Genomic DNA, 22,804 nt, shown 5'->3' on the forward strand with positions numbered 1-22,804 from the left:
CATGACTTTTCCAGGTCTAGAAGTCACACTTTAAAATTTAAATCATTTTAACTCATCTTGAGGCCCCCTAGTGGGTCTCGGTCCCCCCCCGGTTAAGAAACACTGCTGTAAAGGGTTAAAAAAACTGGACTGTCTCATAAATCATTAATGGTTTAAAGGTAATCCAATGACATAATGAATAAAATGATTGTCCTCTTAAAAATGTCTTGTTTATTATAGTAGCAACTTGAGCCGGTATGATCACAGACAACTTAAAATAGAACACAGATTGAGAAATTGGATGTGAAATTGGATGTCCCTTAACAATCAGTCATATGCATATTTGCACATTTTTAGTTTCTCACATCTGACATGCCATATTCAAAACTTGGAGTCCTTTCTGAGCTAAAGAGTTGAATCAGGTGTGTTAGATAAGGGATGTATTCAAGATGTGTACTGTTGGGGCTTTCAGGAGCCAAAGAGTTTGGCAGTACACTTACAGTCCCATTAAAGCAACACTGTCCAAGTGAACAATACTGACAAGAAAACATCCACTCTCCAGTTGAGGGATTATACCTTTTTTGGGGCCATCACTGAATGTTCTGTATGATTTTGAACCAAGAAAAAAATATTTGAAACATTTGCTTACAGGCCAACATTCTTCTGACTAAAGGACTGATGTATCAAGTGTGAGTCTGGGCACTAGAGGGCAACAAATCATAGACAAATGTATCTTTGTGGAAACAGCTTTGTGAGTAACCAATAAAGTCAGTTCAAATTGATTCTTAGCCACAAAACCGCATGTGTTCTTTTCCAAATAATCTGACAAGATGACAGTCACTGACATGAAAATCTTTTGATTGTTTACATCTGGACCTTTCTGTGTGGAAAAATAGCATGCTTTTTTGAGTGGGAAGCCCAAGGGGAACCTTATAAAAAATATTATTAAGAATCTTAAATGGAAATATAATTTCCAATGACATGCGCCTGAAAAAAAGTCCTTTCCCAATGCCGTTCAACAGCCTGTGCAATTGCTAACAATACAGCAGCTGGGGAAAATATGTGGAATGTTATTTGTAGTAGATTATACAAGTCTATGAACTAATAGACATGTCAAGGACTGTGGTTAAATATCCTGTAGCCCTGTGCATCAAGTGTATTCAATGAGAGCCAAAAGGAGTAGATGGCTTGTAAAAAGCTGTGAATATTAGAACCAGCAGCGGTTTGTTAAAGGTGATGCCTTGGAAAAAGTTTTGAGAGAAAGTCTTGAGAATTATCCATTGGTGTACTGCACTGCATGTTCCCCAGATAGCAACTTTGTGCCGGCCCAGATCCGGCCCACATCTACCACGCGTGGTATGATGAGCTGGGCCACAAGTGGTGTGGAATGATGGCACTTGGGCGGACTTCAGCCACAGCCTTAGATGAAATCAACTGAAGATAAAAGAAGACATTAAATCTCTTCAGATCTCAGCAGAGGATTAAACAACTCCACAAACAGACTTCACATATTACTAACCAGATTGACTTTATTTCTGTCATTCATCTACAGAAGTTCTTATTGAGAATTAACAGAAGTTTAACGCTCATGTTTGTTTCATTTGAAGTAACCATAGTGGTGATCGGTGTTTCCATTAGTTGAGCTCTTCGCTCTTATAAAACGCTTGTTTTCTCTGGCTGCTGTGACGGTGTGTTTGTCAAACACATTTGCAGTAGCAAAGAAAGCTGATCAGATGATGATTTTTAGCTATTGATTGTTTTATAAGCATTGTGAAATATCCTAAATCACTGATATAATTTAAATGTAATAATTGTGTTGAGCCGTTAATACGCTGAAATTACAAACCATGTTTTTTTTTTTTTGTAACATGAGATCACATTGTATTGCAGAAATCAATTAAAAGACTGAAAATAAAACTACAATGACAAACACAGATATAAGCAATCAGCATATGAATCTCAACAATGGTGGCAACAAAATTTTCAGACAATCAGATCAACTCTGGACATAGCAAAAAGCTACTAAAAGACAGAACAAAAACCACAGCAAAAAATTAAAGCAAATCCTTAGAATTAAAGAAAATAATAGGACAATTCAGCTGCATAATTTATTCATGCTGTGATGCATGCTGGGAGTTTTGTACTATTGTTCCCAGCATGCATTGTGGCATGCTGATTCTTGATGTCTTTAGGTGCGTCCCAATTCGCATACTTATGCACTATTCTATGACGTTTTTAAGTATAAATAGTGCAAGTAGCGTGTTCACACTGAAAATTCCAAAAAGAAAAAGTACACTTTAAATACCCGGATGATGCACTAAATTAACGGAAAAAATGAAGTGTGGAATGTTGGACACTTCATGCACTCAACTGTCGCAGCTTAAATTACGTAGCAGAGGGGAAGGGGCTGTCAGACTCTGATGTTAAATAACAAAATAACCTTATACAATTCACGTACTGTAGTATGAAGCAGAGCAGGACCGAGTGTTGTGGGAGCTGAACGAGGCCGCTGGAACGATTGCACAACAGACGCCGTGAGTAGCGGAACTTTTATTATGTCACAGTCGCCGGCGCCGCTTCCGCTTTTCCGGTCATGAGTATAAGGTAACGCAGCTCTGTTTATTATATTAGATACATTTGAGTGTGTTGAAAATGTTATAACGTTACTCTGTGCGTTCGCTCGGCAGCTGTGAGACACTTGTTGCACACTGCAGTAAGCTAGATCGATTTTAGAATATCATATTAAATGCTGGATGGCTTGTGTTGATAAATGGCATGCAATTAATTTTAAAACGTATTGTATGAGAAAATTCTGTATTACTGTTAATAAAAACAAAGCTGCATCTGATTATGCTGTTAGCTACTTCACAAAAAGTATTTTCTCTGAGGCATGGTAAAATCATGGTACTCGCAAAAAATCAAGAACATTATTTAAATAATAAGACTAAACGTGTTGAGCTATATAACAATAATTCGTTTTCTGTCTATAAATATATCAAAACAGTTGTTCCCTCGTCTATTAAAACATGTAATATATTAAAGCGTCTTTGGTGTTTCCATGGTTTCTACAAAATAAAACCGGAAACCGAGGGTAACGTGGGTATGACGCAATTGACAGGCGACTCCTCACACGTCCCGGAGCCTTGGTTAAAATTGCAATTTTCTCACGATTTACAAATAGTTAGAAACATTTGGGATATTGTGAGTACTCAAGTGAACAAAATATATAACACTGGCCAAGTGGTTTTTGGATATTTTACTGTAAAATTCTTACATATTGCACCTTTAATGTCTTCTTTTATCTTCAGTTTTTTTTTTTTTTTTTTTTTTTTGTAAAATTCTGTATTACTGTTAATAAAAACAAAGCTGCATCTGATTATGCTGTTAGCTACTTCACAAAAAGTATTTTCTCTGAGGCATGGTAAAATCATGGTACTCGCAAAAAATCAAGAACATTATTTAAATAATAAGACTAAACGTGTTGAGCTATATAACAATAATTCGTTTTCTGTCTATAAATATATCAAAACAGTTGTTCCCTCGTCTATTAAAACATGTAATATATTAAAGCGTCTTTGGTGTTTCCATGGTTTCTACAAAATAAAACCGGAAACCGAGGGTAACGTGGGTATGACGCAATTGACAGGCGACTCCTCACATGTCCCGGAGCCTTGGTTAAAATTGCAATTTTCTCACGATTTACAAATAGTTAGAAACATTTGGGATATTGTGAGTACTCAAGTGAACAAAATATATAACACTGGCCAAGTGGTTTTTGGATATTTTACTGTAAAATTCTTACATATTGCACCTTTAATGTCTTCTTTTATCTTCAGTTTTTTTTTTTTTTTTTTTTTTTTTTTTTTTTAATCTTCAGTTCATTTCATCTAAGGCTGTGGCTGAAGTCAGTTGTAGCTCTTGTTTGTCTCTTTTTTCCTTCAGTGATTCTGCTTGTTAACAGGCTTGTTAATGCTGAGATGATTCTATAAATAATATATAAAGATTTTATGGCTCAGATAAGGTCCAGTTCTGGCAAATAGTGGCCCAGATCTGGCAAATAGGAGCGGTCCGCCCAAGTGCCATCATTCCATGTTGCATGGGCCGGCACAAAGTTGCTATCTGGGGATACACTGACAGATACTGCAGCTGCTCAAACTCGCACACACTCAACAACAGACACTCATACAACTAATATAAAGAGATTCTCTCAAAAAGCTTTCTTTAGATAACTGTAAATCAAAACATGATCACAAAATTTTAACAAATTTAGCTGTAAACAGAAGTTGGGTTGTGCATGTTCATCACCTGTCAATCATAACTGCTTACAACACTCCAGTGAGAATATTCTTCCAGCATCACTCCATCTCCACCTTTACCCAGCAGGCACAGGATGTAGACTCCAACATTGATCAGACACATATATCTGTGTTCTTAAAGCCATCTCAGGTATTTTCATAAGAATGACGTATATCTATAATGCGGTATTAATCGACATAGCCTGTATCACAGTATATAATTTTATAAAATTAGATATTTTCTGTCTCACTCTGTGTTAATAAGCAACATGGGATCAAAGAAGCACGTTATTGACTGATAGTGATTGTGGAGCATATACTGTGATTTTGCATATTTTGGAGCAAAACTGGATTTCATAATTGTCACGTTTGACGCTATGCTAAGCAAATACACTAGCTAACCCTGTTGTCGGAAGCAATTGTGTTTTTAAATGCAAATGCTTTTGTTACTCAGTTTTTATTTATTTTTTTTTTTTTTAATTCTTATTTCAAGTACAAATATCTAAAAATTCTTAAATCAAGATGCATTTTCTATATAAGATATTTAGTCTTGTTTCCTGGGGGGAATCTAAATTAAGTGCATTTTACTTAAGTAAATTATCTGCCAGTGTGGTAATAAATATAATCTGAATGTAAACGGAAAACAAGATTATTCGGAGTGTCTATTACTAAGTGCAAATTTACAGTAGCTCCGCCAACCAATGTCACACATGATTAAAAACGACCCGCGTAATTTGACGGCTTCAGTGGTGTAGGCAGTAGCGCGTAAAGCAGGGGTGTCCAAACTTGGTCCTGGAGGGCCACTGTCCTGCAAAGTACAGCCCCAACTTGTCTCAACACGTCTGACTGGAAGTTTCTCGTATGTCTAGTAGACCTTGTTTAGCTGGTTCAGGTGTGTTTAATTGGGGTTGTTGCTGAACTCTGTAGGATGGTGGCCCTCCAGGAGCAGGATTGGACACTGGCGTAAGGCGTGTAAAACTGGCTAATGACGCGATTGACCCGGATTCGAGTCCACCTTCTGCCAAGTTCACTCTTCTGCCGTTTCCCATCACATATCACATCAGAAAGGCATTTATTTTCAATGAAGATAAAGAAAATGTTCTAAAAGTGAAAATAAAGTGCCTAACCAGTGTTTAACAATGATAAAAGTATTTATAATTCTAATAAATAGGCTATAGTCATTTACACCCAATGTTGTTATTGCTTCCTGTTAATGTGCAACAATACTGAGGTGCAAATAGTATGTATCTGCCAGTATAAAGTATAAATAGCATCTAATTACTATTTGCACTTATTGCAAAGAACTGCTACTTTTACATGGTAAATCGAATATATTTTCTATTTTGTAGCATCTACAGCTATTTGCACTTACTGAAAATAGCATCTATCACTATGAAAATATGCTATTTCCACTTAGTGTAAGTAGCTGCTTCCTTATTTTTCTAAGCCCATTGACAGATAATTTGCAAAATAAAATAAAAAAAAATGAATTAAATTATTTTATTTTATTTATTTATTTATTGCATGTGGGATACCATGAAAATGAATATTAGTTCAATAACTTACCATTCTGCCAGTTGTCAACTCTGATATTATAACAGTGAATAAGAATTCAACTTTTGTTGGGTGCTGTTGCCATGGTGAATCGTAATATCGGAGCTCCATTGATCATGGCTTTTCATAGTCGTGGTGTACGCTTTTAACTCAGCCTGCGTCTCAATGTGCATACTATCCATCCTAAATAGTATGTGACATTAGTAATATTCAATACTATTTAGGGCGGATAAGATGGGTAGTATGTACATTGGGATGCAGGGTCAGAGTCAACCTACTCAGAGTTGATGAAAGTTTTCTGAAATCGAAAACTCTGAGCTTCCCAACTCGGAGTTGGTTGAAACTACTTATTGAAATGGGGTCCTGAAGTGAAATCCGACTTTCATTGAAATCACACAACAAAACAAAACCAGCAAGGAACAAAAGCGTCCATCTTTTGAAAGCTCATGACAGAACAAAGCCGACCGCCAATGAGATCATGTAACCGATCAAAACTGGCCATCAGTGAAATCTCGCGACGGAACAAAACCGACCACCTTTGTCTTCGAAATCTTTGTTATTTTTGTGTGCCAAAAATAACAAAATAGCGACTTTATTCATCAATATCTAGTGATGGGCGATTTCAAAACACTGCTTCATGAAGCTTCAAAGCTTTATGAACCTTTTGTTTCGATTCAGTGGTTGGGAGCGCGTATCAAACTGTCAAAGTCACGTGAACTATTGAAGTTTCAAAACACTTATGATGTAACAAAGCCTTGTTTACTGAAATAATGTGATTTTGGCGCTCTGAACCACTGATTCGAAACAAAAGCTTCATGAAGAATCGTTATAAAATCGCCCATCACTAGATATTGTTGAATAAAGTCGCTATTTTGTTATTTTTGGCACACAAAAAGTATTCTCATCACTTTATAATATTAAGGTTAAACCACTGTAATCACATGAACTGTTTTAAATATGGTTTTAGTAGCTTTCTGGGCATTGAACCTTTTTCAATGCCCAGAAAGCTACTAAAACCATATTTAAAACAGTTCATGTTATTGCTGGCGATGCAGGCCGCACTAAGCCATTGGATTTCATCAAAAATATCTTAATTTGTGTTCCAAAGATGAACGAAGGTCTTACAGGTGTGGAACGACATGAGGGTGAGTAATTAATGACATAATTTTTATTTTTGGGTGAACTAACCCTTTAACAAGTTTTATGAATATTTTGAATAAAAAAGGAAAAATGACAAAAGCAATCCATCTCTTACAGTGCTGTTGTTGCTGAAGTTAATTAGGTAATTAAGTGACTGAGAATTGACCATTACTGACGAATACCTGCTGTTAACAAGCACAATCATTGAAGGAAAGAGAAACAACAACAGAAAAAAAAGTTGAGATAAACGGAAACACAAGAACTACAACTGACTTCAGTCACAGCCTTAAAATCAGACATATTCCCCTGGTTTCACAGACAAGGCTTAAGCTAGTCCCAGACTAACATGCATGTTTGAGCTGTTTTAACTGAAAGCAACTTGCACTGACATATTTTAAAATATGTCAGTGCCATTGTTTTGTCTCAAGATGCACACCAGTAATGTTTTTTTCTAGTTTACATTTATAAAAGCTACTTAAATATCCTAATTGAACTAAGGCCTACTCCTGGCTTAGGCTAAGCCCTGTCTGTGAAACCGGGCATAAATCTCTCAAGATCTGATTAAGCAACTCCACAAACAGCATAACCAGGTTCACTTATTACTAATCAGACTGACTTTTTTTCTGTCAGATGTCTTCAGAAGTTCTTATTGGTAATAAGTGAATGCTGTTTGTGGAGTTGTTAAATCAGTTGTCAAATCAGATCTTGAAACTTTTCATTTATTCTCTCATCTTCAGTTGATTCATTCAAGGCTGTGGCTGAAGTCAGCTGTAGTTTTTGTGTTTCTCTTCCCTTCACTGATTCTGCTTGTTAACAGCAGGTGTTCATCAGTGTAATTCAATGTCTCAAGTGGACTTTATTAGTAAACTAATGTAGGGAATAGTGAATGAGGGTATAGGATGTGATTTAGCAATATAGCAAAATAAACTTAGTTTGACCCATTCCTACATCTAATTTCACATAGATTTTTGCATTGTCTTACATTGATATTACTGATGTCTATATTCTGTATATCCATTCTAATATGTGGAAGTTTTTTTGATCTTGGTCAGGTTGCATGACCTCACTACTTAGGAATTTTGGATCACACAGAGTCGGCCAAATATTTTGCTTTAGAATTTCCTGATACAACTTTGAATTCATTGATCCCTTCATAATTGTAAGCTGTCCAGGTCTTGAGGCAGTAAAGCATAGCCCTATTGGATATTGATGTGTAATTGTTTATCTATGCAGATTCACAGCTGCAGATCTATGGAAATTCATGAACAAAAATGTTATGCAGGAAAGAAATGTCTGCTGATCTATATCTGCCCCTCTGGGGTTTAGGATTCTTTGTCCTGCTCTTGCACAGATAATTGCAGGATGCCAACTGATTCTGATGAGTGGAAGTTTAAGCAAACCTTCTTCTGTGATCCTTCAGAATTATGAGGAACAGAATTTATACATGACAAGACTGATCAATCAACCACAGCTTGTCAGGTTCTCATACCTATTCCGTGACAGTTTAAACTGATGTATGCAGTTTTTTTTGTTAAAATAAGAGAATGATTTATTTATTATTATAATGCAGATGAAAACACATATCATATATCAGTTGACATCCAGATAATTTCAAAGGGTTAATGAACTTTTCACTTATGTTTTTTTACTCAAAGGTTATATTTTGGTCAAGCTAGTGACTCATAATATTGGCAGGCAGTGACTGTCAAGGGAACTACATGGAAATATGTTCGAGGTCTGAGCTTTAGTAATTTTAAACAACTCCTGTTCAGGGCACCGAAATGGAGCCCCAGTGTAATTAGGAAAGAGGAGTTACTTATAAAACACTTATTCTATTATGTCCTGCTGATTTACAATGCCTTTATTTTCTCTGTGTCCTTTGAGCATTCTCTCAACTCTATCAATTCTCCATGCTTTTCCATTTGATATAACAGCACAACATGAAAACAATTACTTATTTATATGGCACCATCACTTCACTACATTCTTGCTTTCCAACTCATTTCCAGCAGCTTTTCATTTCCTCAATGGATTTCAGGCCCCTGAGTTAAGGAGTGTTTTTCATTGCCCTCATTTGAGCTTCTCACACATTATCATGATTGATGGATGGTCTATTTATGATGCCTTTTTTGGTATTTAGCCAATTTAAACTGAGCCAATAAGTAGTGAGTCAATCCAACCTCAATAATGTGTGTAAAAATACCAAATTATATTTAAGTTAAAGTATGATGTTAAACTTTCACTCAATTAAAATCCAAAGTATCTATCCCAAAACACATTAAAAGATTTTAAAAAGTAGAAAACAAACTGAGGTTTTCTCATTTAACTTTGATGGAAATTGAACAATGAAGTGGCGTGTTAGTGAGTGAAATGTTCAGTATAATTTGCATTAATTATGAAATAAAGGTTGGTAAGAAAAATAGTGAATAGTGAGAAATAGTGGCTAATTTTACTCCACTATACTATCATTATCAGTTGTCAAGGTCAACATATGTGTTAAAATGTTTTCAAATATGCTTTTTTAAAATGATATATGTATTTAAGTATTTTTAGGGAAAAATGGGAAACACTTTTTAAATTTGCAGCAGAAGCTTCTGCTCTTGCTTGGAACGTGTAGTCTCAGAATGACTCATTCTCCTTCTCTCTTGAGGGGTATTTATAATTCTCTTAGTGTAATTTAACATCAACCTCAGCTCTTGTCACATCATTCATTGTTTACTTTTACTGTCACATTACAACTCTCCCAATTTCCTCTGAGAGCTGAAATCACACCATCAATTATGTGAATGTGACCTCCCTCATTCCCTTAAGTTTATATACAGCATGTTTTTAGGATGCACAACACATTAAAAAGAAGAATCCATCACATGAGCCATCAAAAAGCAGCTGTATTCTCTGCCGTACTTTTAGCTATACAGCCTCCCCTGGTCATGACTGCCAAAGACTTGTCTAGACTGTGACTAAGGACATTTATAGAAATTCTTATGAACAGATTTTAAGGCACGGGTCAAGTGCATGCAGAGAGACTGAGAACATGCATAAACTCCTCTCTCTGTCTCTCTGATGTTAGTATTCCCCCTAACCATATATTGGAGGACCGTTTCTAAAGAGCTTTTGATGAAACAGATTTTTCAGTAAATCCACCAGAAAACACAAGTCTGATTACTTTCGCTTTCATTATTCCTATCAAAAGTACTTCAGATAAGCATGACTGTGATGGCTTTATTTTGGGTTTGAAGTTAGTATCTAACCATGTAACAATCAGTCTGAAATTTCTGGGGCTTTCAACTAATATTCAGACTGCAGAGGTAATGTAATTATTAAAACGTAGCAGCGAGCTCCTCTCTATGTGAAAACATGGTAAAGTACAGTTCACGACACTCTATACACTTCTATAGGTAGATATTAGGCTTTATATATGAAGAACCTTTTAAGGGTTCCCATCAAAGGATCGTTTTATGGATTTAGTTTTAATTAATTTTGTTTTAATAATTTTTTTTTATTTTGATTAAATTTCAGGGATTAAACAGCTTGTAAACATACTTTATCATTAGAAAAAACTGAAATAACCTGTTAAAAGTGTTGAAAGGTGAACGGATCAAGTGTTACAACACACTTAGCCAATCAGCAGTAGGGAGCGTGTCCACTCATGATGGGGGAGGAAAGAGAGTGAGCAAGAGGGAGATTTGAAGAAAGACTGTTGAAAGAGAGATGGCTGCGAGACGTTACAAAAGAGACTAGGTCAGAGGAATATCACTGGAAAAAAAAAAGAGTTGATCAGGCATGAGCTTTAAGACCTGCGTTAATATTAGAAAAGCTTTCCAAGGGGGGAGGCCTGAAAATGGATGCCAAGGTTGCATTGTTTCTGCTCCATACGTGAGTAACATTGGTTTTGCTATAATTCAATGTATAGCTATAGTGACAGAACAGTTTTGAGTGTCATTGTTTGTCTGGAGCTGGTGTGCTGCTAGTGACTAACAACAAACTCTTGCTTCTTGTGTACTGTATGTTAATTTTTTGTTCTTCCTTGTTGTTCGTTCATCATCTTCACTTTATTTTTTTGCGAAGCATTATTTTGCTTCACTTCAGCTATGATAAAGAAACATCCACTCTTGCAACTTGCATCCACTCGTACATTTTGTGGGTGGACTAATGAAGGGAGGGGTGTGTTTGGGTTGAATGCAAATATCAACAGTGTTTCTCAAATCACTTACTGCACCTTTAAACATGAAAGTATTGTGAAATCATATAAGACATTTCTCATTATATATAACCTTTTTTGCATAAAAGGTCAAGAGTCAAGGACCCTATAGTTTCTATTTGGAACTCCATTTTAGCGCCTTCACCATGGGTCTTCCTCTTTATCTGGTTGATAAATCTGTTCCACGTTGACTGAAATGCTTCTCTGGCAAAGACTGAGCTACAGTTTCCCATGTATATCTAACACTGATGAGATTTGAATATATACAACATATGCACAAAGATTTCAGAAGACCTATTTCTGCTACTTATAGTTAAATGGTTGGACCGGGGTAGTAGTTTTGAATTCTGAAAGTTAGAGTATGTTAACAGTAGCCTACATCAAACATCTTCAAAAGAACAAAGAAAATACGGTTTTCCATGATATGACAGATTTAACGTGTCAGCGTGAAAGCAATGCATTCTGCTAGTGTGCATGTATATGCTTTCAGGATAAAAGGCAATTGTTCTCAGTGCCAAATGAATATGGGCCCTATTTAACATTCCTCAAAATCAGTAGAGAAGTGCTCCGGACAACATGCAGTGAATTCCTACTGGGAAATCTAAACAGATGAGACAGCCTGTGTAAGCATTTGGATATAAAATTAATTTGATTTATTTTTACTTAAACATTACGAACGTTCTGAAATGCAGATGTTGAAGTTATTTACCATTAGATTTGTTTATATGATAGAACTGTTGATACTTGTAATATTTAGCAGATATAGGCTTCAGAAGTCTTTACCTTATGGACTAAATAGCCAAAACCATTTGTATTGTAATAATTTGTTTTGTTTTGAATTGTAATAATTTTCTACAAATATCCAAAAAATCCTTTTTGCACAAAAGATATATATGTGATGGCAAAGCCAGCAGCCATTCCTCCAGCCTTCAGTGTCACATGATCCTTCAGAAATCATTCTAATATGATGATTTGGTGCTCAAGAAACAGATACAGTACCATTCAAATGTTTGGGGTAAGTATGATTTTTTTTAAAAAAGAAATGATTGTATTATTCAGCAATGATGCATTAAACTGATCAAAAGTGACAGTAAATACATTTACAATGTTACAAGAGATTTCTATTTCAAATGTTGTCCTTTTGAACTTTCTATTCATCAAAGAATCCTGAAAATAATGTATCGCAGTTTTTCTGTTGGCTTAACTTCATTGTGTTATTTTGTTGTGTTGTGCACCCTTGCACAACTATAGCAGAGCACATATCCTAACATAGATTCTAGCACCTCATCGCTATCACCCGCCACTCAACTAGTTGCTATGGCTATAATCAGCTGTATATGCCATGCACTTTTGCTTTCTATAAAGGTATCTTTACTTTGACTCCAGTATGACTGGGTTCTTTATACACCACAAGCCATTACCATTATGGCGTGCTTTCTCAAATGAATAATGGCACTAGACCAATGCATGAGTATTGCTTTTCCATGTTCCTGATGGTACTCAAATTGGTGCTGTTTTAAGTCAGCTTATTTTCTCCTGTCAGCCTAAAAATTTTTGTTTGTACATGCACATCCTCAGCAACTCTTTTCCAACACGGAGTGACAATTTGTTTTGCTTTTGTCCAATGTTTATTGGATATGTCTTCATGTCCTCAGGGGTGGAGTGGCACATGCCATGAGGGACAAGGGGTAGCTGTTTGGTAAGGATTGCATGTATTCCAAAATTAAATAAATACATTTTTATTGCCAATTATCCACAGTATGTGATCTTGAAGACTCACAAGAACCTTTATGTTTTCTATACTTAAGTATTATATCTTTTGGATTCCTCTTGTTTAATGAAAAAGCACCTAACCAATGACAATAGCAGGATCTACAAAGCACAAACCAATCACATAAAATCTCATTTCTTTCTAGTCTAGGATCATCTTAAGGATCCCAAAATGATTATTTATTTGTTGCCCAAAAAAATAAAATTAAACTGCCTTAAAGTGCAAGAACAGATCTTTGTTACACCATGATAGAGACAGTGGGACTTTGATACTTTGGCGGATAAGTCCTATGATGATATAAGGAAGGATATTCTAGGATAATCGGATCTCCATCCAGTTTCAATTTAAAGAGAATATGATAGGAAAAGCTCCTTAATCCTTGTAGCATAATGAAGCCCCGACACAAAAGCAGTGAGGCTTTGTGAGGTCTCTTCTGCCTTCCTCTCCATTATTGAAGTACATTTAATACACTGTAGAGTCAGTACCATTAAATACTAATGGCCTGTTGCCCATCTTCTCACTGGTTTATAATCCAAAAATAGTATGACCAAAATATGGAACAAAGACAGACATTTGATATTGTTTTTACTTCTTGAAAAGATCAAATTAACTATGTATAGGGGAACACTTTTTTAAGTCATGTAATTTGCTAAGAATAATTATGTAAAATGATCCTCTGCGTGACTGATCTCTGATCTTTTGTATTGGGACTCAGCTGTAAGGAAGCAGCAGTAGCGTGTGGTGGACTTCTGAAATGAAAAGTCTCTTGGGTTTGTTTGTTTTTTGGGGTCAATGTAAATTCATGTTTCATTATATATTTTTGTATGCTTATATTAGCATGCTATGTATTAAAGTCGGCATAAAATGTAAGCTGTGATAATCTTTTCTTCCATATTTTGACTTATATATTAGTATACCAGCTTCTTGAACAAGAGAAAATGTAGGGCAGGACATGATTTTGTCCATCTGGAATTGATTGGATGGTTGTTGTTTGCTATTGGTGTGACGTCATGAGAGTGACAGTTTGTCCCGCCCTCGCGCCAGTAAACATCATCAAAGAAGAGATGTCGCTGCAAGAGGGAGGGGACATTATTTTGATTTAAAGGGTTAGTTCACCCAAAAATGAAAATTCTGTCATTAATTACTCACCCTCATGTCGTTCCACACCCGTAAGGCTTTTGGTCATCTTCGGAACACAAATTAAGATATTTTTCATAAAATCCGATGGCTCAGTGAGGCTTCCATTGCCAGCAAGACAATTAACACTTTCAATGCCCAGAAAGCTACTAAAGTTATATTTAAAACAGTTTATGTGATTACAGTGGTTCAACCTTTATGTTATGAAGCGACGAGAATACTTTTTGTGCGCCAAAATTTTTTTTTATGACAATATCTAGTGATGGGCAATTTCAAAACACCGCTTCATGAAGCTCCGAAGCTTTACAAATCTTTTGTTTAGAATCAGTGGTTCGGAGCGCGTATCAAACTGCCAAAGTCACGCCCCCCAGTGGTGAAACATTGAAATTTCGAAACACTTATGATGTAACGAAGCCTCGTTTACTGAAATCACGTGACTTTGGTAGTTTGATACGTGCTCCGAACCACTGATTCGAAACAAAAGATTTGTAAAGCTTCGAAGCTTCATGAAGCAGTGTTTTGAAATCACCCATCACTAGATATGCTGAATAAAGTTGTTATTTTGTTTTTTTGGCGCACAAAAAGTATTCTCGTTGCTTCATTAAGGTTAAACCACTGCAGTCACATGAACTGTTTTAAATACGTCTTTAGCTTTCTGGGCATTGAAAGTGTTAATTGTCTTGCTGGCAATGCAGGCCTCACTGAGCCATCGGATTTCATCAAAAATATCTTAATTTGTGTTATGAAGATGAACAAAGGTCTTACGGGTGTGGAACGACATGAGAGTGAGTAATTAATGACAGAATTTTCATTTTTGGGTGAACTAACCCTTTAAGATTACAAAGGCACATGAATTATCAAAAAAAAAAAGCACTGATAAATCATTCATAATAGATACTGCAATATTCCATAAAAAAAAAATAAAAAAAAAGAATGGTCAGTTTTGATTTCATGGTGACTTTCAGTTGTTTTTTTTTTACATGCTTCAGTACAAAAACAAAAATATTTGGTCATCTTTTATTTGTCACCACCAGCTGTTGTTCAGCTATTATTATAAATAGTCACCTTCTTTTCGGACCATTAGTCATCACATCCTCCGTAAACACTGCAGGTGTAATTAAGGCCGCAGGCACGGAGGTGCAGCTTTAATCTACCCGAGCTGAGTGCTTGCTAAAAACTGGCTTACTCACAGATCATTTCATGTTTCAAGTCATTTCAAGTTCATTTACTTTCCCAAAGTGCTGTCACTTTCAAAAAAGTGATTTACACATTATTCAGTGTCATATTTATTTATTTATTTGTTTGATTTCCTTTTCATACTGTTATTATTTTCTCATCTAAATTGTTTTGTGGAGGCGCAGCTTTTCTTGCCTCCTTGGACAAAACAGCCCTGGAAAACAGGTGTCGGTTTTCTCTTTCAATTACGTGAGCCGTCTATAAAGTAAAGCACAAGAACATTTTATAAAATATAATAATTCTTCGTTTTACAAGAAGGTGAAGTAAGACCAGCATTTCCTTATAAAAGCTGAAATCATTAGGTATGCAATACATCATTCAGATATTGTTGCTCATAAACATTAAACACAATTTGCTTTGAGAGAATATGATGAACAAACATTGTCTCACAGAACCTGAGAGAAAACTTCCGTTTACCCAAGCGTGACTCAGTGTCTTTGAAATGTAAATAGATGACAACAATAGGCCTAATTAGTCAGTGTCTGCGGCTCCTTAGTTTTTTCTGACCTCACCCAGACTGACAACAAAACCTCTGAAGGTTTACACACATATGCTCAGCTTTACATCACATGCAATCAGCTCCATCATCATTCAGACCTTTCAACCTAACACCTCTTGTGTGCTGCATGAGCTGAACGACAAACTTGTGTTTTATATAATGCCAAGCATCTCTCACATTTATTGAGCACTTTGCGTACTTGTTTCCATTATATTGTTCGGCCAATGTTTACCGTTTTCTAATGTTTACACTTTTATTCTCTGAAGGCTGTGAGAGTGTTTCCAGGAGCGGCACACAGAGTTTTTCCATGATTGGACTGGAATACACAAGTCTGTTTGATCGCTATATTTTTTTGTCAAATATTTTTGAATAATGACCACTACACTGTACTGACAATTGTCCCTGGCAACAATGTGTCACGTAGCACTCCATGCCTTAATCAAATACTTTTAACTCAAACCAACATTTCATGTCCATTTATTTATTTGATTTTTAAAAAGCTGTGTTATACATTCAGACGTCATTATCGCAAAATAGACCCCAACAGGGTTTTGTATAAACCCTGAAGAAGTTTATTTTCCGATAATGGCCAGATGACCGTACATTATCCTCTTAGCTATTTACAAAACAAATAAATCCCTTGCATTTGTCTCTTTCTTTAAAAAAAAGCATGGTCTGCTGAAAAAAACCAGCATATGCTGGTTCGGGTAGGTTTTGGAGCTGGTATGCTGGTTTGAGCTGGTTTATGCTGATCCTATGCTGGTTTTATGCTGGTCCATGCTGGTCCTATGCTGGTCTTATGCTGGTCCATGCTGGTCCTATTCTGGTCTTATGCTGGTCCTATGCTGGTCCATGCTGGTCCTATGCTGGTCCATGACCAGCATGGACCAGCATAGGACCAGCATAAACCAGCTCAAACCAGCATACCAGCTCCAAAACCTACCTTAACCAGCATATGCTGTTTTTTTCAGCAGGGGGGTTAGGCAAAATTCATAATTTAAGCATTAAGAATTAGAAAAACTCTATTAAATTACAAATAATAATTTCATAAAATTTTACAAATTATGTCTACTTGTTCCCTTATATAGGGAATACATTTTTGCCTGTTTAATTTTGCACCTGTAGAACAGTGTCTGCTTTCTCTTAATCACTCCCTCGTCTCCCATTGGTCAGTTCGAAAGACAGTTCTGCCCCAAACTCATGCCATTGGTCGAGCCACTGGCTGTTCCGGTTGGGATGCTCAAAAGTCAAACCAGCATTATAATGTTTTGATAGCGCCACAAAATTTTGTCTCGCTGCTTTTCAGTGAATAGTGTAATATTTGCAATATCTTTATATTGTAGAAATAATAACAGTAGTGTGCTGTCCAGAAATTAGCCAGATTTTTAAACCTCGTGTCAAGCCCCTTAACTGTCACCCCCCTATTTGAGCATCTGAAAATGCAAACTTAAAGGTGCAATATGTAATAATTTCTGTCCGCTAGAGGTCGCTAGAGGCCTATTCACAACAAAGGCGTAGCTTGATGACGCCAAGTTTGAGCGCGGAATTTTGGGACATGTGGTCTTCACATCACAGCCGGTGGAAATAATTGGGATAGGACTCGGGAAGAAATCATGTTCATGGATGCGATTATTAGCCTTACTGTAGTATGAAGCAGAGCAGGGCTGAGTGTTGTGGGAGCTGAACGAGGCCGCTGGAGCGATTGCGCAACACACGCCTCATGAGCAGCAGAACTTTTATTATGTCACAGTCGCCGGCGCCGCTTCCGCTTTTTTGGGTCATGAGTATGAGGTAACGCAGCTCTGTTTATCATATTAGATACATTTGAGTGTGTTGAAAATGTTATAACGTTACTCTGTGCGTTCGCTCGGCAGCTGTGAGAGATAAATGGCATGCAATTAATTTTAAAACGTACTGTATGAGAAAATTCTGTATTACTGTTAATAAAAACAAAGCTGCATCTGATTATGCTGTTAGCTACTTCACAAATAGTGTTTTTCTCTGAGACATGGTAAAATCATGGTACTCACAAAAAATCAAGAACATTATTTAAGTAGTAAGACTAAACGTGTTGAGCTATATAACAATGATTCGTTTTCTGTCTATAAATATATCAAAACAGTTGTTCCTTGTCTATTAAAACATATAATATATTAAAGCGTCTATGGTGTTTCCATGGTTTCTACAAAATAAAACCAGAAACCGAGGGTAACGTGGGTATGACGCAATTGACAGGCGACTCCTCACACGTCCCGGAGCCTTGGTTAAAATTGCAATTTTCTCACGATTTACAAATAGTTAGAAACATTTGGGATATCATGAGTACTCAAGTGAACAAAATATATAACACTGGCCTAGTGGTTTTTGGATATTTTACTGTAAAATTCGTACATATTGCACCTTTAAATGGTCGTAATTCATGAATGCTTTGGAATACAGACCTAAGGTTGGTCTTTTTTTAAATCATGGCACTAATCAGATTATTGCTGAAGTGAAAGCACTTCAAAAAATGAAAGTGGAAAAAAGTTTACTGAAAGCAAATACTAGTACTGAACTAAACATTTTTTGTTTCATACAAAATATACATTTGACTTCAAAAATGCTTTAAAATCAAAGCCAAATGTCTAACCAAGTTGTGTTCCAAATTTGAAGCTAATATCACAAAAATTGAAGTTCCCATGAGATTTTTTTAGGCGCTGTACCAAAAATAGCCACCGGGTATCACCCACATTCAATTTAAAAAAAATTTTTATGCGTTCTCCTGTCACAAATTAACAAATTGCTTTCACAATATCACTTCTATCATAAAACAGTCACCAAATATGGAACCTTGAGTCTCAGACCTTTCCAACAGTATGTGTTTTGTCGAGATTAGAAAAGGTTTTGATTGTGTAAATTTTGTAATATGAAACATGACACCGCCCCCTAGGGGGGAGGAGCCTGCTAAAAGGAATTTAAATACCGTTTCCAACGTCCTATTTCAGTATGGTTTACTGAGGGTCTAAGCTAGCAGGACACTGACAGTTAAAGGGTTAAAAGATATGTAACTTCTAAAAATGCGACCCTGCATTCTTTCCATTCTGTTGACGGACCTCACAGAACTTTAAAAGAAAAAGCATTTTGTATTTCATAATGTCTCTTTTTTTTCTGTAGGCTTCAACTTTGTTCTTTATTTATTTATGTTAACTATAATGTAATGAAAAGAAACCACTATTGTTTTCACCTTGTATTCTCTCTCCAACTCTTTCATCTTCTCTCACACCATCCATTGTCCTTGTGTCACACTTAACAATCAATTTGTGTTTGCTTTAGTCAAAATTAAATATTATCATCAAGATGAACCGGAAATGTCCTCTTTCCTGCATTTGTCCATCAGGAGTTTATTTGGCCACATCCCTCATTATACAACCAGGAACAATTGTACAGCCAGACTTTGATCTGTAATCTGAATGCTTATAATGGGATTGTTGACATTAAATACTATTGGCATGTTGACATATGTGACAGTATAACATGCTAAAGTCAATCTAAAACTATTTCAAGTTTAAAAAAATTACTATGCATTTATGAGCTCATATTATTTGAGAGACTAACATAAAATATTTATACTTTTAAAAAATAATGTTACGCATGAAGACAAAAAGGGATTTAAAATTGTGAAAAAAATTACAATATTGGTGTTAATCTGATTACTGTTTGGCGTCCCATATTTATTTTTATTATTAAATAAGTTTTGGGCAATTTTAAATTTAAAAAATCCTATAAAAAGTAAATAATATAATAAAATAAAGAAACAAGCCATGTAACTTTTTTCATTATTGTTCAGGATTTCCATAAGATTTGAATATGTCTGTTTAATTTAGTTGAAATACTTTTCACAGATTTTTTTATGTATATACGGTCAAGAAATCAAATACACATTTAAGGTTTCACTGACATTATCATTCAGCCTCATGATTAACAGTAAAACTGACCACAAGTGCACCATTCACCACCTCTTTTCTGTAGCTCCTTTCAGCATCTACCTTCCTCTGCAACAGAGCTGCCTTTCAGTCCTTTTTCCACCTTCTCTCACAAATAAATACAATCATCATCATGATTACCGTGTGACGTATGTACTCTCTCGGACAACCAAATGAGTAAATAAAAACACACAAATGAAATGGGCTTGTTAAAATCATTAGCGTGAGAAGCCCAGCAGTCCATATAAAATTAACAAGACAGTTACACAGCGCTGCGCAGCGATTTCATTTCCTCAGCTGCCAGTCTGTTTGCCTCGGCTGGTTAGTAACATAACATTACACTCTGTTTAAGATGCATCCTTTGATTCGAGAGCCTTTGTTTGTGCTTATCTCTGTTTCTTTGTGTTTGCATGAGTGGTGCAGTACAGGATCTGCAGTTATCTGTCAATTTATGTTTTCCTAGATATTCATCTGTCATCCTTTTCTACTCCTCCCAGGCTTTTGTTGCTTTTCTCTGTCTGTATATCAAGGCAGGCTGGGCAGAAATGAGAAAGCTTTAGTTCAAAGCGAGGTTTAAAGCGGATAAAGAGGCATTGCCGTCCTTGATCTGTGTTCTTTTTGCCTTCTGCCCCCCACTGAGTTAATGACTGCAATCAGGACGGCCCTCCACTGAGCAGCAGAGCGCTTGCTCACATATATGTATGCCTGCACACGTGAATTCACACACACCTACTAACACACATACCTATCCATATCCATGCATGGTTACATAAACTCGGGACATGATTTACGTTACTAGGCTGTGACGTATGATAAGCAAATAAGGATCTTTTTATGGTTCCCTGCAGTAGTGGATATACAGAAATGATTCATGGCTCCAGCATCTTTTCTGATATTCATTGCTTAAAGGGGAAGTTCACCCAAAATTAAAATTCTATCATTTACTAACTCTGTCATTCCAAATCTGCACTGTAAAACCGAATAGTGAAATTAATTAAATGAAATGAGTTTGTTTCACTCAAATAATAATGAAAGTTCATTGTACTTAATAGAAAAAAGTTGTGTGAACTTATTTTGATTGTAGTAAGCTGAACTTAATATGATTGAGTTGAGTTGAGTTGCAGCAGATTTCTAATTCCCAGCATGCTTTGCGTCAGACTGTATAAGGAAAATAAAGGTTGCAATTAAGTGTTATTTTGTATGTTTTTGCACAAGATTTACATAGGAAGACACAAGTTAGTGTTTAATGTTGTGTTATGGTTTGTGTTAAGATCTTAATGTGATGTTTATGTAAATGAACTGTATGTAGTTAACGATGCCGGTGACGTGACTGTTAATGAGAGACACCTGTGCACCACACTGGCCTTGCTCTGCTTCCACAGCTCTCGGCCCCGCCCCACTTGTTACAAAGATTTGAAGTTCTACTAACTTAATAAAATGAGTTAGTTTACTTAAAAGTTTTGAGTATTCTGAACTTATTGAGTTTTACAGTGCTCCTGTTCTGTCATCATTTTGTGCCAGTGTTAGGTTTTGCTTAGTCTTATGTAACTTTATTACTTTGAGTTTGATTAACTTAAACCATTTATGGCAATCGGTTTCCTCAAACCATATAAGTAATGATATAGTTGTTAAGATTTATTTAGATTTGTTACCTGAATTCAAACTGAATGAATAAAATAAACTTAAAATCTTTAATCTGAGTTTACTCTAATGATTAACTACACCAACACTAAAATATAAGTGAATTTAACTCAATGTATATGAGTTTACAGTACTCATACTTACTGGTTTTAAAACTTAAATGGTTTGTGGCAATCGGTTTCCTCAAATGTTTTGAGTTACCGTAACTTATCAGGTTTTACAGTGTGTATGACATTTTTTCTTCTTTGAAATATTATATGTGTGCTTTTTTTTTCAGCATGCAATGAAAGTCAAAGGGGTCTGATGTTGTTTTGGACCCCATTGTCTTTCATAAAATAGACAAAAACAGTTGAAACTTTCTAGATGAATTTATAAACACTACTATTATAGTAATATAATTAATATATTAGTAAATATAATAAGTATATTTATAAATCTATGATTCATTTTACCATACACATTTTTTTAAATCCATAAAAAAAAGTCAAAGTGGTCTAACATTGTTTTGGACTCTACTGTTCTTGAACAAAAACGCATTCTTGAAACAAATACATATTTAAAATATGGCAAAATGTTTAAAATGCACCTGAGAACACCACCCTTTAGCTTAAAGCATAATCAGATAAAGCTGAATAATTATTAAATGAACATACAGAAACAACCTATACAAATACTCTCACAATTAATACAGTGATTGCAAACAGATACAATGAATTGTTAACCGATGAAATCATCATATTTTTTAAGTGACTGAAGTGTGGCAAATATTGCATGCTAAAGTAGTTAATACATTATATATACAGTATAATGCATTAGTTTCCTTTCTGAGTTTGACTTTCCTTTAATTAACCTTGCACTGGGTTACTTGCTCTGGTCTGTAGGCTTGTTCTGTTTTCCTTCTGTTTACTTTTACCAGCCCCAAGACAGATTCCTAAAATTTTAGTGTTATTATTATTTTAATGTTTATGTATTATGGACAAAAAAGAAAAATTACTAACTGAATGAATAGAGCTTTTGAGAGAAAACAATGTTCTGGTGTGAAAAGGTGGAACAGGTGAGGGTAAAGTAAAGTAAATATATATATATTTGAGAACTACTTTTATATATCATATCTTTATGATGCAACTTGCATCAATGGACATGCACTGTTTCTAAAGTTAAAACAATGTGGTTCAGACTAAGATCCGTCAATAAGGTCTTTTGTCTAAACTTGTTGATCCAGTGCCCCTTTCATCTCACCAGAAAGCCCAGGAGAAATTGACTTAAATGAACTAGTATATCATGTCTTTTCACACGAGACCTCACATTGATTTTACTGCTTGTCAGTTCAACGTTGTCTCCTTGCATTCCCCTTGTAAAGCCTCCAGAGCCTCCACACAAAAGCCTCAC

Source organism: Ctenopharyngodon idella, chromosome 22 (assembly GCF_019924925.1).
Source record: "Ctenopharyngodon idella isolate HZGC_01 chromosome 22, HZGC01, whole genome shotgun sequence".
Classification (NCBI taxonomy): Eukaryota; Metazoa; Chordata; class Actinopteri; order Cypriniformes; family Xenocyprididae; genus Ctenopharyngodon; species Ctenopharyngodon idella.